The sequence below is a fragment of the Aquarana catesbeiana genome, linkage group LG01, assembly GCF_042186555.1.
Source record: "Aquarana catesbeiana isolate 2022-GZ linkage group LG01, ASM4218655v1, whole genome shotgun sequence".
Taxonomy (NCBI): Eukaryota; Metazoa; Chordata; class Amphibia; order Anura; family Ranidae; genus Aquarana; species Aquarana catesbeiana.
The window spans coordinates 61988628-62004029 of record NC_133324.1 but is presented as its reverse complement, the minus strand read 5'-3'; the positions used below and the strand labels follow the sequence as shown (position 1 = coordinate 62004029).

At 45.4% G+C, this 15402-nt stretch overlaps 1 protein-coding gene and 1 long non-coding RNA gene across 4 annotated transcripts in view; one reads left to right on the top strand and one right to left on the bottom strand.

Moving 5' to 3' along the window:
• ZBTB7C (zinc finger and BTB domain containing 7C) overlaps window positions 1–15402 on the bottom strand; it is a 317489-nt gene that overhangs the window by 80144 nt on the left and 221943 nt on the right. The window lies entirely within an intron of this gene.
• LOC141131720 (uncharacterized) overlaps window positions 1–15402 on the top strand; it is a 112194-nt gene that overhangs the window by 20195 nt on the left and 76597 nt on the right. Inside the window, exon 2 of the long non-coding RNA XR_012242808.1 lies at window positions 7917–8015. This is a non-coding gene — a long non-coding RNA (uncharacterized lncRNA). The remainder of the gene's footprint in view (window positions 1–7916; window positions 8016–15402) is intronic.

Sequence of the window (15402 nt, the reverse complement as noted above, 5' to 3'; positions counted from 1 at the left end):
GAAGGTGGACAGGGAAAAGCAAAGGGAAAATGGCTCATGTCATTGGATAGTGAGCCCTGGCGTGGCCTGGGGAACAGCAGGTGGAGGCGTGGCCACAAAAACAAGAACAAAAAGAGGGCGCACCAGCCTTGTGCATTATCCTAGGAGGCATAGCCACTCCTGTTTAGGGCATTGTGGTGCGCCGCATTAAAAAAAAAAAAGTGTCCATTTTTTGTATTTTACCCCTTCCCACTGCTTCCCAACAGCCCTTTAAGGGGGTGTTAAGGCTGGGAGGTGGAGACGGCTTCCGGATCACATGCTTAATGTGATTGGCTGTCGTTGGCTCCTGGTTGCAAACAGTGACCGTGAACTCTCGATAACAGCTCAGTCAGTATGCTGGGAGTGTGCAGTGAGCCCCATGGATGCCTATGTGCGGTGTCCCACCCTGGCGCCACACATATTCATTACACTGACGTAAAAAGGGCTAAGGTCCACTGCCAGCCCATACAAAATTACTGACAGCCTTAATGCAGTGCACCTTAACACACGCCAATGTGTCATGTCAATAAACACATTAACACAAGTAAGATCTGTGGTCACAGTGGACATTGCAGTGGGAGAGGTTCAGGAATACGGGGGTGAAATTTAGCCTTACTCTGAATCAGCTGGTAATGATAAAGTAGAGTGAGTATATCAGCCGATAATGAGCTGGGAATGAGTACATCTCCGTGTGACATGTTGTTTTTTTGTGAATTCCTGATTTCAAATTAATCATTTAACGCTCAGTTCGAAATATGACATCATCTCGTCAGCTCTGTCTGTAATGGAGAAGCGACATTCTGGAATAAAATCCGCAATTACATAATAGTAGAAACAATCCTTCCATTACAATTTGTCTGATGCTGGTAATTGCCGAAATGAAGACTTTATTGAATTTTTCATGCTCAGTGGAGCGTATGAGGTTCCTGGCTGTAGCTTACTGTACGCGGTATTTGGGTATATCGGGTACAGATCTCTAAACTGACAGACTTCACTAGTCTGATGTATCACAGTGCGGAGCGATTAGAAAGGAGGGTGCTTATTTGAGAGCAATGCCCAGCTTGGGGTAGCAGTAGCATGGTTGTCAACTGCTTTTGGTTGTCAGGGACAATCCCAGGTTTTATAAACATTGACCATTTGTTAAAAATAAAAACTATTTTAGATTTGACATTGACAGTAATATCTTCTTAAAAAAAGGATTCACATGCCTCATTCCATCACAAATCCCAAAAATAACATAACCTGTATGGTTATACTGCAAGACTTGACATTAGAAAGCAATATACTGCATGTAGGACTCCCTAACAGTGGCTTATAAGCCAGTTCCTGCACTAGAGGGCCTATGCACAGGAACATAATTGCCGGGAACTTAGGTGACCTCCATTCCAGGCACGGCTCACTACTTACGGCCTGCAGGTCTACCAGGGAACTCCCAGTCTGCTAGATACCCATCTAATGTGGTTGCCAACCTGGTCCCTCCAGGGTCCCACCAACTACCCGGCCTTGAGTCCGTCGGTCTACTGGATTCAGGGTGCAGACAGGGGACCATCTATACCAGCATGCTGGAGCTCACCAGCGCAACGCCACCTCTCACTAAGCTGTGGTTCACACAAGGTTCCCTAGGTGTAAGCTAGGGTGACCAGACATCCCCGGTTTCTGGGGACAGTCCCTGGATTGCGGACACTGTCCCCGGACCAAGTCTGTCCCCAGTTTTGTCCCCGAATTGGATTTGAACAGGGGCTGGGGCAATTTCAAAGACAGCTAGTGCAGAATAAATAGAAAAAAATCTGAATTGCACCCCTCCCTCCTCTGCCGCTCCTACTAGCTTATGGGGGTTTATTTTTTTCCATTATCTGTACCCCTTTCTGATGATCATGTGCTGGTCGGAGCGGAGGGACTATTTCTTCAGTTTTGGGCGCATGCCCGTTCAGCTCCACTCGCATGTTCTTCTGCCTTGGCTCAAGTCCCGGCCAGCCGCCTGCCTGCTTATCTCCTTGCCTTCCCTGGTGGAGTGATCTTCCTCTGCTCCCCACCCAGTAGTAGCCGGGGCCCGAAGAGTAAAGCCCCATACACACTATCAGATTTTCTGTTGATTTTTGTCTTCAGATTTACCAAAACCATGTAGTGCAAGGGCCTGCCTGATTGCATACAAATTGAAACTCCTAAGTTTTGACCTCATATTATATGGTTTTGGTAAATCTGAAGGAAAAACTCAGCAGAAAATCTGATAGTGTGTATGGGGCTTTAAACTTGACAGGCTGTGAGGCGGGCGGCGGCAGCAGGGATGGGCAAAGAGTCATCGATTGCTGCCATTACTAGTAAAAAAGAATATACAGTGGCTTGCGAAAGTATTCGGCCCCCTTGAACTTTTCAACCTTTTGCCACATTTCAGGCTTCAAACATAAAGATATAAAATTTTAATTTTTTGTGAAGAATCACCAACAAGTGGGACACAATTGTGAAGTGGAACGAAATCTATTGGATATTTTAAACTTTTTTAGCAATTAAAAAACTGAAAAGTGGTGCGTGCAAAATTATTCGGCCCCTTTACTTTCAGTGCAGCAAACTCACTGCAGAAGGATCTCTGAATGATCCAATGTTGTCCTAAATGACTGATGGTGATAAATAGAATCCACCTGTGTGTAATCAAGTCTCTGTATAAATGCACCTGCTCTGTGATAGTCTCAGGGTTCTGTTGAAAGCGCAGAGAGCATCATGAAGACCAAGGAACACACCAGGCAGGTCCGTAATACTGTTGTGGAGAAGTTTAAAGCCGGATTTGGATACAAAAAGATTTCCCAAGCTTTAAACATCCCAAGGAGCACTGTGCAAGCGATCATTTTGAAATGGAAGGAGTATCAGACCGCTGCAAATCTACCAAGACCTGGCTGTCCCTCTAAACTTTCAGCTCAGACAAGGAGAAGACTGATCAGAGATGCAGCCAAGAGGCCCATGATCACTCTGGATGAACTGCAGAGAACCACAGCTGAGGTGGGAGAGTCTGTCCATAGGACAACAATCAGTCGTACACTGCACAAATCTGGCCTTTATGGAAGAGTGGCAAGAAGAAAGCCATTTCTTAAAGATATCCATAAAAAGTCTCGTCTAAAGTTTGCCACAAGCCACCTGGGAGACACACCAAACATGTGGAAGAAGGTGCTCTGGTCCGATGAAACCAAAATCGAACTTTTTGGCCACAATGCAAAACGATATGTTTGGCGTAAAAGCAACACAGCTCATCACACTCAACACACCATCCCCACTGTCAAACATGGTGGTGGCAGCATCATGGTTTGGGCCTTCTTTTCTTCAGCAGGGACAGGGAAGATGGTTAAAATTGAGGGGAAGATGGATGCAGCCAAATACAGGACCATTCTGGATGAAAACCTGTTGGAGTCTGCAAAAGACCTGAAACTGGGACGGAGATTTATCTTCCAACAAGACAATGATCCCAAACATACAGCAAAATCTACAAAGGAATGGTTCACAAATAAACGTATCCAGGTGTTAGAATGGCCAAGTCAAAGTCCAGACCTGAATCCAATCGAGAATCTGTGGAAAGAGCTGAAAACTGCTGTTCACAAACGCTCCCCATCCAACCTCACTGAGCTCGAGCTGTTTTGCAAGGAAGAATGGGCAAGAATTTCAGTCTCTCGATGTGCAAAACTGATAGAGACATACCCCAAGCGACTTGCAGCTGTAATCGCAGCAAAAGGTGGCTCTACAAAGTATTAACGCAAGGGGGCCGAATAATTTTGCACGCCTGCTTTTCATTTTTTTATTAGTTAAAAAAGTTTAAAAAATCCAAAAGATTTCGTTCCACTTCACAATTGTGTCCCACTTGTTGGTGATTCTTCACAAAAAATAAAAATTTTATATCTTTATGTTTGAAGCCTGAAATGTGGCAAAAGGTTGAAAAGTTCAAGTGGGCTGAATACTTTCGCAAGCCACTGTATGTCCCTGGATTTCATTTTAAAAATCTGGTCACCTTAGTGTAGGCCATCCACCTAATAGGCATGGAAGAGACTGATTCACCCTACGTTCACACCTGTGTGTTTTTTAGTGCGCTTTGCAGTTTGCAGAAACGCACTACAGTCCATTTAATATGGTTTCCAATAGTACTAGTTCACATATATGTGTTTTGTGGCCAGTGCGTTTTTGGAAAGGGTTGGGGACTTTTTTTCCTGCGATTTGCGGCTAATAGATTTCAATGGAGCTGCGCCAGAAACTCAAATGGTGCGTTGTGATGCGATTTTTGATTTTTTGCATTTTGCTGTTTTTACTTTACCACTGTATATAGCTTGTTGCTAAGCAGGGAGCCAGGAAGCTGGCCGCCGCATCCTTAGCAACCGATGGGTCATCAGCTGTTAGCAGGGTTCCCCCGCTGAAAGCTGAATTGAAAAAATAATAATTTGCCTGGGAAAAAAAATCTGCGAAAAAAATGGCATGGGGTTCCCCCCCAGTTCCAATAACAGGCACTTAGAGTCTGGTATGAATTCAGAGTGGCCCCCAGGCCAAAATTTTAAAAAGACGACGTGGGGTCCCCCCCAAAATCCATATCAGACCCCGCTGTTCGGCGCCTCTCATATAGGCATGGGGCGTGGCCATCCAATGATGTCCACACAAGGTTCCCAAGGTATAGGCCATCCACCTTAATAGGCAAAGAAGAGTATAACTCTAAGTTCTCCTTTTTCTTGTTTTGCTGAACCTGAACTTGAAGACTAACACCTAAATGATCACAGAGATCATCATAGATACCTGAAGGGCACAGCATAACTTAATTAAAGTTTTGGATTAGTTTCAGAAAGTCACATCCTCTGCCCACAATGGTCAATATCAAATAGTCCTCCAGCTACCTTCGTCTGACCCAATTAGGGGTAGAAAGATTTCCCAGAAGCGAAAGACATGGTTTGGTGTACTACATGGCCTCTGCTGGTGAGGCCCCTGTATTCCCATGGAGGTCTAAACCAGGGACACTTGTCCTCTTTGTCTGATTTCTCGATTCCACCACCACCAACTTTTCAAACTCCTCCCGACTCTCCTATTTATAGTGGTCCAACTGTAGACTATTGCTCAACCCAATAAGGGGAGCTAGAGAAGGGTATTACTCACAATCCGCATGGTTAACAGGGTCCCATCCTCTGTGGTTGCTAACCTGGTCTCTCCAGGGTTCCTCCAACCTCTGCTTAACCCAAATAAGCATAGATCTGTAAGTTTAACTTCTGTTTTAGGAAAGAGATGCCTTTGATGCTGAGTCAGACTTTCATCTCTCCTATCAGCAAAGTTCTTGCTCTATATCTGCCTGAGCAGAGGGACCTCTACAGAAAGACCACTGTTTCCCTACAAAAAGCAAGGGTCCTTCTCTGCAGCATAGCGGGAGACAGGTTTTTCTACTCAGATTGAGGCTGTTTTCTAAATAAAACTAACTTTAAGACTTTGCACAACTTTTGCTTTAATGCAGGGCTCCCAAACCCCCAGGCTACAGACTGGTTTCCTGGTGCCTGGCTTGCTGGGAGCCGGTGTTCTGTCGAGAAAGTTCCCCTCGGCGGGTAAGGACCCCCCTCTACTGTGCAGGCGCAGCGCTTGCGCAGTAGGAGCCGGCAGAAATAGGCAAAGCCGAATAGTTGTAAATCAGCTGTACACGGCGCCTGTAAGAGGGCCCCTCGCCACGCTTCGGGCACGGCCTCACTTCGCTCGGCACTTTTTTATTCTCCCTCTAGGTCCACTTGGATGGTGGGGCTTGAACCTGGACCCAGGGCGCAGGCGCTGTGTACAGCTGATTGAAGGTTTTCAGCTTTGGCTATTTTCGGCGGCTCCTTAGTCGTTCGTACTGCGCAAGCGCTGCGCAAACGCAGCGCTTGCGCAGTACAGGGGGGTCCTTATCCGCCGGGGGAACTTTCTCGGCAAGACACCGGGCCACACAGCGGAAGGGTTGGTGGCAAGCAGAGCGAGCCAGAACAACCTGCACTGCCACCCTAAGACCTCCAGAGTGTGCCCAATCCCCTTCTCCTAGCACCACTGTTCCCTTTCCTCTCTGTGGTCATGAAGAAGGGGAAGGGGAGGAAGGAGAGCTAGGCCAGGGACAAGATCTCAAAGCCCGCTCCCCTCCTCTTAGTACCACTACTCCTTTCCTTCTCTGTGGTCACGGAGAAGTGGAGGAAGGAGAGCCAGGCCAGGAGCAGGATCTCAAAGCGCTGGTGACACTGAGGCTGCACCCCCTCCTCCCTTGAGGTTACAGGCTGCACTGACCAACCAACCCGATCTCCTCCCTTTCCCAAGTGACGGGCTGCACCGACCAACCAACCCCACCCCCAAGGTCTGTGGAGGGCTTGTTTTCTGCATGGCTGGAGAGGTTGGAGATCTCTGCTTTAATGAACCTGGGATACATTTAGCTGATTTCAACTGAAAGTTCAGTTGGACTTTAATAAAGCCAATTTCTTCGACTGGATACTTTAATAGGAGGATGTTATGAAATATTTATCGTATGATTTAAACTGGAAGTGATAATGACACTGGGGAAGATAGAGCTGTAATTTTGTCCAACCCATAATTGTAATATCCCACCCACCCATATTTTATTTCCAGCACACAGGAATTTTGTGGCCGGCGTGGGGACAAATAGATAAGGCCGGGTAAACCACATATTCTGGAACTCCTTCCTCATCTCTGATTTTTTCAGTTCTGTGAGATCACAATTTGTTCTGGTCTTGACCCCAACAAATGGGCAAAACGAAGAAAACACAGAGAGACCGGGCCAAGCCCCTAGGCCTTGACTTTTATCTGGCAGACAGGAAAGCAGAGCTGGAGAGAGAGTGTGCGGCCAGGATCGGCGGAAAAACACAATACGCTGTCATCAGGCTCAGCTCTGCATGTGAGCTCCAGGGGGGCCAAGTTGCTGGAGAACCACATGGCCCAGCATGCCCTGTGCAAGCCATCCCCTGATCTGAGGTGTCTATTGACATTTCCCTGCAATGAAATGGTGAAATGGTGTTTACATTGATTGTATGGTGTCACTGTGTGCTGAACTCCAGTCTTTCACACCTGTATAGGTTCCTCTCCTGTACTAAAGTCGCTTATTCTGATGTCACTGCACACTGTGAGCTTCTTATAGTGTGCTTCTTATAGAGAGCTCTCTCTCTCCTTCAAAACCTGACTGTCCCTGGCCCACCCCTTTCATTGTGCTGTCTCCTCCCAGGGCACACCAGCAGTTACTAAACCCAGGACCCTGCATTCACTATATCTGGTCTCCCACAGTACACAGAACATGCAATAGTTTTAGTAAAAAGAAACTGCTAAATACTTTTTTTATCAGCAGTATATAGCAGTCTTGTGACTTCTGTCAGCATAGCTCCCAACTGTCCCTGATTTCGAGGGACTGTCCCTGATTTGGAGCAATGTCCCTCTGTCCCTCATTCCTCCTCAATTGTCCTTCATTTTGGTCTGATCTATATAGTTGGATATAAAATGCACTTTTTATCTGTTAAAATGTGTTTTCCAGCACTAAACCTTTCATCTGATTTCTAAATTGCTGCATTTGTAAATTCCATAAGCCAATATAAAGAAATAGTAGTGGTAAAAAAAAAGCACTTGTGGGTTTAACCAATCTTGTTTTTTTGTAGAATTCACCTTTAAGGGGGCGTGGCAATGGGTGTGTCCTATGCCTGCATACTTTTGTTGATAGGTGTCCCTCATTCCCATCTCAAAATGTTGGGAGGTATGTATCAGTGTCTGGTTAAAGCTTGTAGGAGGAGTTTTCATTCTCCTCTGACTGTCCTATGAGGCTGCAGGACCCCTGGCCCTCTGTCTGGACAGTGCTGATTGGACCTGTGCTGATCACATGCACACCACACACCAAACTGAGCATGTGCAGCTTGTCCCCTAATGCTCTGTTCTATCAGCAGGTGGATTGGGGACTGTGGAAGAAGGGGAGCATCAGAGAAGACAGGATCAAACAGCCTTTTTACACAATGCAGAGGATTAACCCCTTAGGTTCCACAGTGAGTATAACAAGCATGTTTTATTACATATACAAACTGATTTTACTGTTGTGTATTTTAAATTTACAACTCTACCTACATTCCTGACATGTCACTATACACAGCAATAGTATCAGTTTTTAAAAAGTTCCACCTTTCGTCATTAACTACTTGCCGAGCAGCCTCCGTCATTATACGGCGGCAGGTCGGCTCGTTCCCGCGAATCGCCGTAGCTGTATGGTGGCCCCTTTTAACAGCTACAGCACATGCGCGCACCCGCAGCGTGGCGGGGGAGCCGGTGCGCGTGGCCGGCCGCCGCGATTTCCGCCAGCCACCTGCCATCGCTCCCCAGAGAGCCAGAACAAGGATCTGATCAATGTAAACAAACAGATCCCCGTTCTGACAGGGAAGTACAGAGTGATCGTCTGTTCCTAGTGATCGGGAACAGCGATCTGTCTGTACTCCCAGTCAGTCCCCTCCCCCCCACATTTAGAAACACCTCCCTAGGTAAAACATTTAACCCCTTGATCGCTCCCTAGTGTTAACCCCTTCCCTGCCAGTGACATTTATACAGTAATCAGTGCATTTTTATAGCACTGATCGCTGTGTAAATGTCAGTGTTCCCAAAAAAAGTGTCAAAAGTGTCCGATCTGTCCGCCGCAATGTCGCAGTCCTGCTAAAAATCACTGATCGCCACCATTACTAGTGGGGAAAAGAATAATAATAATAAAAATGCCCTAAATCTATCCCCATTTTGTAGCCTAAGCTCAACTTTCAGATAGTGTGGCAACTAAACAGATTTAGGATACTTACATTGTTTGCTTTAAAATATCATAAGGGATACATATGTTGTTGTTTTTTTTTTTACTTTTTACTCAAGTATTCGCAAAAAAAAAGTGTTCATCAAATCGAGACGGCAAGTGAAATAGGGGCAGTCCTTGAGCGGGTAGTGAATAGCAATGTGTGCCAGTTGTTACATTGAAATATGCAACCTGAATGCTGCCTGAAGCACACAGGCCTTGAAACTAAGGAGGTTACATTGTATTGTGTTGCCTTGGCAGTAGCCTGAACATTCTTTGGGCACCAATTAAACAACACAACAAAATATTATGTGAATTTTTGTATATTAGTAAATGCATTTACTAAAATCTCATGTCATTCATTTAGGGTTTACATCTACTTTAATAAACATAAAGGGAAACTATTCTGTATTTTCAATAATAATGTATTTTGTGTCGTTACTGTATGCAGGGCTGCCAAGGGGGGGGGGGGGGGGGGGTTAGACCTCCTGTACTGGGCCCAGACTCCATTAGTCCAGTTGGGGGGCCCAGGGGCAGAGAGGGGACTTTTTACTCTCCATGGGGTGCAGGCAGAGTATTACTGCGGGCCGCAGTTCCCAGCATTTTTTATTAAAGTTTCCCGGGCCCCATTAGTTTAGCAGGTGGGCTCAGGGCAGAAAGGGGACTTTGTTCTTGCGCACTCTGTACATTACATACGCCCATACTTCTGACCATTACACTCTGTATATTACATACTCCTCACCCTTGCACCAGTGGCGTCTGGTGCTCAAAATTTTTGGGGGGGCGCAAACAAACTGAAAAATTCTGTAAAAAAACCCCCATCAATTGCAGCCTCACTGTACCATCAATCGCAGCCACTGTGCCATCGATTGCCGCCACTATACCATCAAACGCAGCCACTGTGCCCACCAGTTGCTGCCACTGTGCCATCAAACGCACCCACTGTGCCCATCAAACATAGCCACTGTGCCCATCAATTGCTGCCACTGTACCATCAAACACAGCCACTGTGCCATCAAATGCAGCCATTGTGCCCATCAATTGCCGCCACTGTGTCATCAAACGCAGCCACTGTGCCCATCAAACGCAGCCACTGTGCCATATCAAATGCTCCCACTGTGTCATCAAATGCTCCCACTGTACCCCATCAAATGCTCCCACTGTACCATATCAAATTCTGCCAGTGTGCCATATCAAATGCTTCCAGCGTTTCCCCCGCCTGCCACCTGCACTTACCCTGTCTTGGTGAGACAGCTCCTCGATGCTCTTCGATGTCTTCTCCCGTCCTCTCCTCCCGTCCTCTGCTATGATTGGATGCCTGATAGGCGTCCAATCACAGCGCCTGTCGTTTCAGGGTAACAGATCCGAGCACCTGATTGGTGGAGAGGCGGTTTAGCATGGCTCTCACAGGTTACCTTTTTTGATGCCTATTAGAGCCTATGGCTCTAATCAGGTGCTTCAAAAACTCCCCCCCCCCCAGCCGCTGTAATTCAGGCGCCCCGTGCCCGAAAAGGGGCCAGCGCATGAATAGGGGGTGGCAGCAGCGGCCATAGATAGATTCGGCAAATCTATCTATTGGTGCTAGAGGGGGTGGCAGGAGAGAGGGGGCGGTGCCCGTGTGCCCTTATGAACTCACCGCGACTGCCTTGCACTCTGTGCGTTACATACTCCTGAACCTAGCACTCTGTACATTACGTACTCCTGACCCCTGCATCCTGTACATTGCATACTCCTGACCCCTGCACCCTGTACATTACATGCTCCTGACCCCTGCACTTTGTACATTACGTACTCCTGACCCTCACACCCTGTATGTTACATACTCCTGCCTCTAGCACTCTGTGCGTTACATACACCTTACCCTTGCACTCTGTATATTGTATACCCCTGAGCCTTGCACTCTGTATGTTACATACTTCTGAACCTAGCATGCTGTACATTACATATACCTGGCCCTTACACCCTGTATGTTACATACTCCTGATCCCTGCACTCTGTACATTACATACTCCTGACCCTTGTACGTTGTACATTACATACTCCTTACCTTTACATTATGTATATTACATACGCCTGACCCTTGCACTCTGTATGTTACATACTCCTGACCCTTGCACTCTGTATGTTACATACTTCTGAACCTAGCACACCGTACGTTACATACTCCTGACCCTTGCACTCTGTATGTTACATACTTCTGAATCTAGCACACTGTACATTACATACTTCTAATCTCGTAAAGCTGTATGTGACATACTCCTGACCCTTGCACTCTGTACATTACATACTTCTGAACCTAGCACACTGTACGTTACATACTCCTAATCCCGGCAGTCTGTATGTGACATACTCCTGACCCTTGCACTCTGTATGTTACATATTTCTGAATCTAGCACACTGTACATTACATACTTCTAATCTCGTAAAGCTGTATGTGACATACTCCTGACCCTTGCACTCTGTACATTACATACTTCTGAACCTAGCACACTGTACGTTACATACTCCTAATCCCGGCAGTCTGTATGTGACATACTCCTGACCCTTGCACTCTGTATGTTACATACTTCTGAATCTAGCACACTGTACATTACATACTTCTAATTCCGTAAAGCTGTATGTGACATACTCCTGACCCATGCACTCTGTACATTACATACTTCTGTACCTAGCACACTGTATGTTACATACTCCTAATTCCGGCAGTCTGTATGTGACATACTCCTGACCGTTGCACTTTGTATGTTACATACTCCTGACATCTGTGCTCTGTATGTAGGCTCAAATTTTAAGCCCCCCCCCCACTGTTAGCACAATTCTGCTGCACCCACAATTCACCATGGCATGCCTCATTATTGTCCTCTTGGTGTTTAAGGGGGTCCTGTCAGGTGGGCTGTATAGGGCCCCATGATTTCTAATAGTGGCCATGATTGTAAGAGTCATCTGAAAACATGGTTACATTGTTTTATATATATCTTTGTATGCTTGCTGCGTCATGTTTCCTTCGTAATATAAAATATTATTATGCAAATATGACACAGTAAGCATACAGTGATATTCATGCCCTACATGTCAGCGCTGGGCGGTTGAGAAGCCAGACTCCAATGGTGTTAGGTTTACATCTACTAAAACCACTATAATATCTACTTTATAGCAACCTTATTAAGTGACTGTGGGGAGAAAATGCTGCGCAGAATAACTCACTTAGTGCCCACTTAGTCCACTTGGATTGCGGTAACACGTGGCAATGCACGTTACTTAAGTCGGGGCAACGCAGTGTCTATTCCAAATGACACCCCAACACACCATGCTGATGAACGTACATTGGCAAAAATGGCTCATGTCCCTTTCGGTGCACTGTGGTGTGTTAGACAGCCCATTCAGAATCAATGGGCTACCTTGCCGCAACAAATATTGAGGCATGGCATTACGTGCATCATGCATCAATGCACTGCAACAGTGTGAATGGGCCTGTTAAAGCAACAGGTTCACTCAAATGCCCTTCTTCCCCAGCTGCACATACTCAGTTTTGTTTTGGCTGCCCCTGCTGCCAGGAGTTAAGAGATGCAGGTTTGTGAAAGTCATGAGCTTATACAGGGCTGAGGACCCTCTCCCCACCCCATATGTCAGCGTTGTGTGGTTGAGAGCCCAATCACCAATGGTGTTGTTCTAATACTAATAAGGGGAGTAAGTTACGTGTCCCCATACTTTAAAATACTGATTGTACTCCCTCCTGGTGGCTGAACATAGCACAAGAAAAGGGTATGAGTATGTGCAACTGCACCCCATTCAAAATGCAAGGACCACTTTTCCTTTAGATCAGTGGTCTCCAAACTGCGGCCCTGGGGCCAGATGGGGTCTTTTGCTTGCTTTTAGCCGGCCCTTGGGGCATGATTTCCCCCACTGTCAGTAGGTGGCAGAGTTCCTGCCACAATTTACCTCCTTTTGACACCAATGATGGGGCACTATTCCTCCCACTGGCACCAACAAAGGGGCACTGTTCCTTCCCCTTTATACCATAGGTGGGGCACTATTCCTCCCTCTAACACCAACAATGGGGCACTATTCCCCCCACTAACACCAACAATGGGGCACTATTCCTCTCACTGACGGCAACAATAGGGCACTATTCCTCCCATTGACACCAGGACATTTTCTACTCCCACTGGCCCCCTAAAGTTGAAGGACAGTAAAGTGGCCCTTTGGTTAGAAAATTTGGACACCCCTGCGTTAGATCCCTTTATGTTAAAAACATTGCAAGAAAAAAAAAAAAAACACACGCACATTTGGAGAAAAATTCAAAATATACTTACCTTGGCACTTAGGAAAAAGGTAACATCACATGCCTTCCACTGAGTGTCACGAAAGTAAGTCAAGCTTACCAGCTTGCAAATACATGCTAGTACAGGTATGTGCTTATATTGTGGCACAAGGCTCTTCACTTAGGGTAATGAATGTGTTTGTTCATGCACGTGACTCAAGGCGTGTGTGCACATCCAGCATGAATATTGGCACCAAAAAGCCTGTTTAAAGTCCATGGTTTACACAAACCACTAATTGGTCTTCTGCTACTCTTGTGAGCCTCTGAGCTCCTGGTGTTGGCTTCCACCTGACTATAAACTCTGAACTCACTGCTTTGCATAATTTGGTACCTCCAGCCATCTACCTGATCCTGACCTAAGCCTGTCTCCTGACCTTGCTTCTTGACTGCTGTCTCTGTTGCTGCTACTGGACCCAGCTGTGTCCAACCTTGGCGTGTTTCTTTTCCTGGTTCCAGCATGCCTTCACTCCAAGCACTACAGACTCCAGCATTCTCAGTGGTTCTGCAAGTTGCAGATCTACTATCTGTCCCTATGCCACTCCTTGTCTTCCCATCTCCAAGGGTGATGGACAGGAGGTGCAAGGGAAACCTTCTCATCAACTCTGTCTCCATCAGGTACGTGACATAGAGATCCAGGAAACATTGAGGAACACCAATCTCGTGGGAGGACACTTCTGCACAGTACTGCCAGTGGCTCTGCAAGTTCCAGATTTACTATCTGCCCTCATGCCACTCCTTGTCTTTACACTCTCTGTTACCATCTCCAGGGGTGTTGAAGTACAAGTGAAACCTTCTCAATCATGTACGTGACAAAGATTCAGGAATGCTAAGGAACCCAAATCTCACAAGGACACCCCTTCTCAGTGCACAGGAGTACATTCAGTGTTTATTTGGGGTACTCAGCTTTTCCAGAATCCCATGGTGATGCCCAGTTATGGCACCACGCCTATGGGAAATGGCCAGAAGCCGTGGCCATAGGTTATTTCTTTTTTTCTTGGCTTTTTTTTTTAGTTTGTTTTTTTATTGACTGTGGTTTTATCTTGGGTGTTATAGATTGATTTTTTTTTTTTTTTGCGCTTTTTCAATGTAAATGTGTAAATATATGTTAATATATATGTGTAAAAATATCCACTAACAGAGCAAACAAAAAAACAGTTTGAACTGGTTATCGTTTATAAAAAAAGCAGGAAAATAACAATTAAACGGAGGAGAATAGGGAGTTAATTAAGGCTGATTTGAGTAAAGTAAGGGTTAATAAGTGGTTAAACAGAGGAACATTTGCTGATCCCTTTGATCCGCAGATGAAGAAACAGAAAGATATAAAAAGAAATAATGTTTCTTTTTATTTTAGTGTTTCAGTGGCTGAGCAATGTTGTTAATAAATATTGCCAGATGCTTTTTTTTTTCTTTTTGACAGCTCCACTTTAGCTGTCAACAGAGGAGACCCTCTGACAGCTCAAAGAACTGAGCTTGAAAGTATTGATTTCAGGTATCATTGCATTTGCACGAGTACCGATACTCTTGAAAATACTCGGTTTTGGCACTGATACCGATACTGGTATCGGTGCAACCCTAACGTGGACCTTGCAATTTCCACTTTAAAGAGAACTCCAGCCAAAATTTTAGCTTGGGTACAGTGAGGAAGGGGTAAAAATAGTTTTTAAAGTGGTTCTAAAAGCTCAAGGTTTTTTACGTTAACCACTTCAGCCCCGGAAGGATTTACCCACTTCCTGACCAGGCCATGGCACTTTAACTGACAATTGCATGGTTGTACGACGTTGTACCCAAACAAAATTGACGTCCTTTTTCCCCACAAATAGAGCTTTCTTTTGGTGGTATTTGATCACCTCTGCGGTTTTTATTTTTTGAGCTATATACAAAAAAAAGCGACAATTTAAAAAACAAAAACAAAAAAAACCCCAATATTTTTTACTTTCTGCTATAAAAACATTTCCAAAAAGAATAAAAGAAAAAAAAACAAATTGATTCATCAGTTTAGGCCGATATCTATTCTGCTATATATTTTTGGTAAAAAAATCCCAATAAGCGTAAATTAATTGGTTTGCACGCATCTACGAAATAGGGATAGATTTATGGCTTTTTTAAGGTATTTTTTTACTAGTAATGGCGGCGATAAGTGATTTTGAGCGGGTCTGCGACATTGCGGCGGACGGATCGGACAACTAACTGACATTTTTGATACTTTTTTTGGGAACCAGTGACATTATTACAATAATCAGTGCTAAAAATATGCACTGTTATTGTACTAATGACACTGATAGGGAAG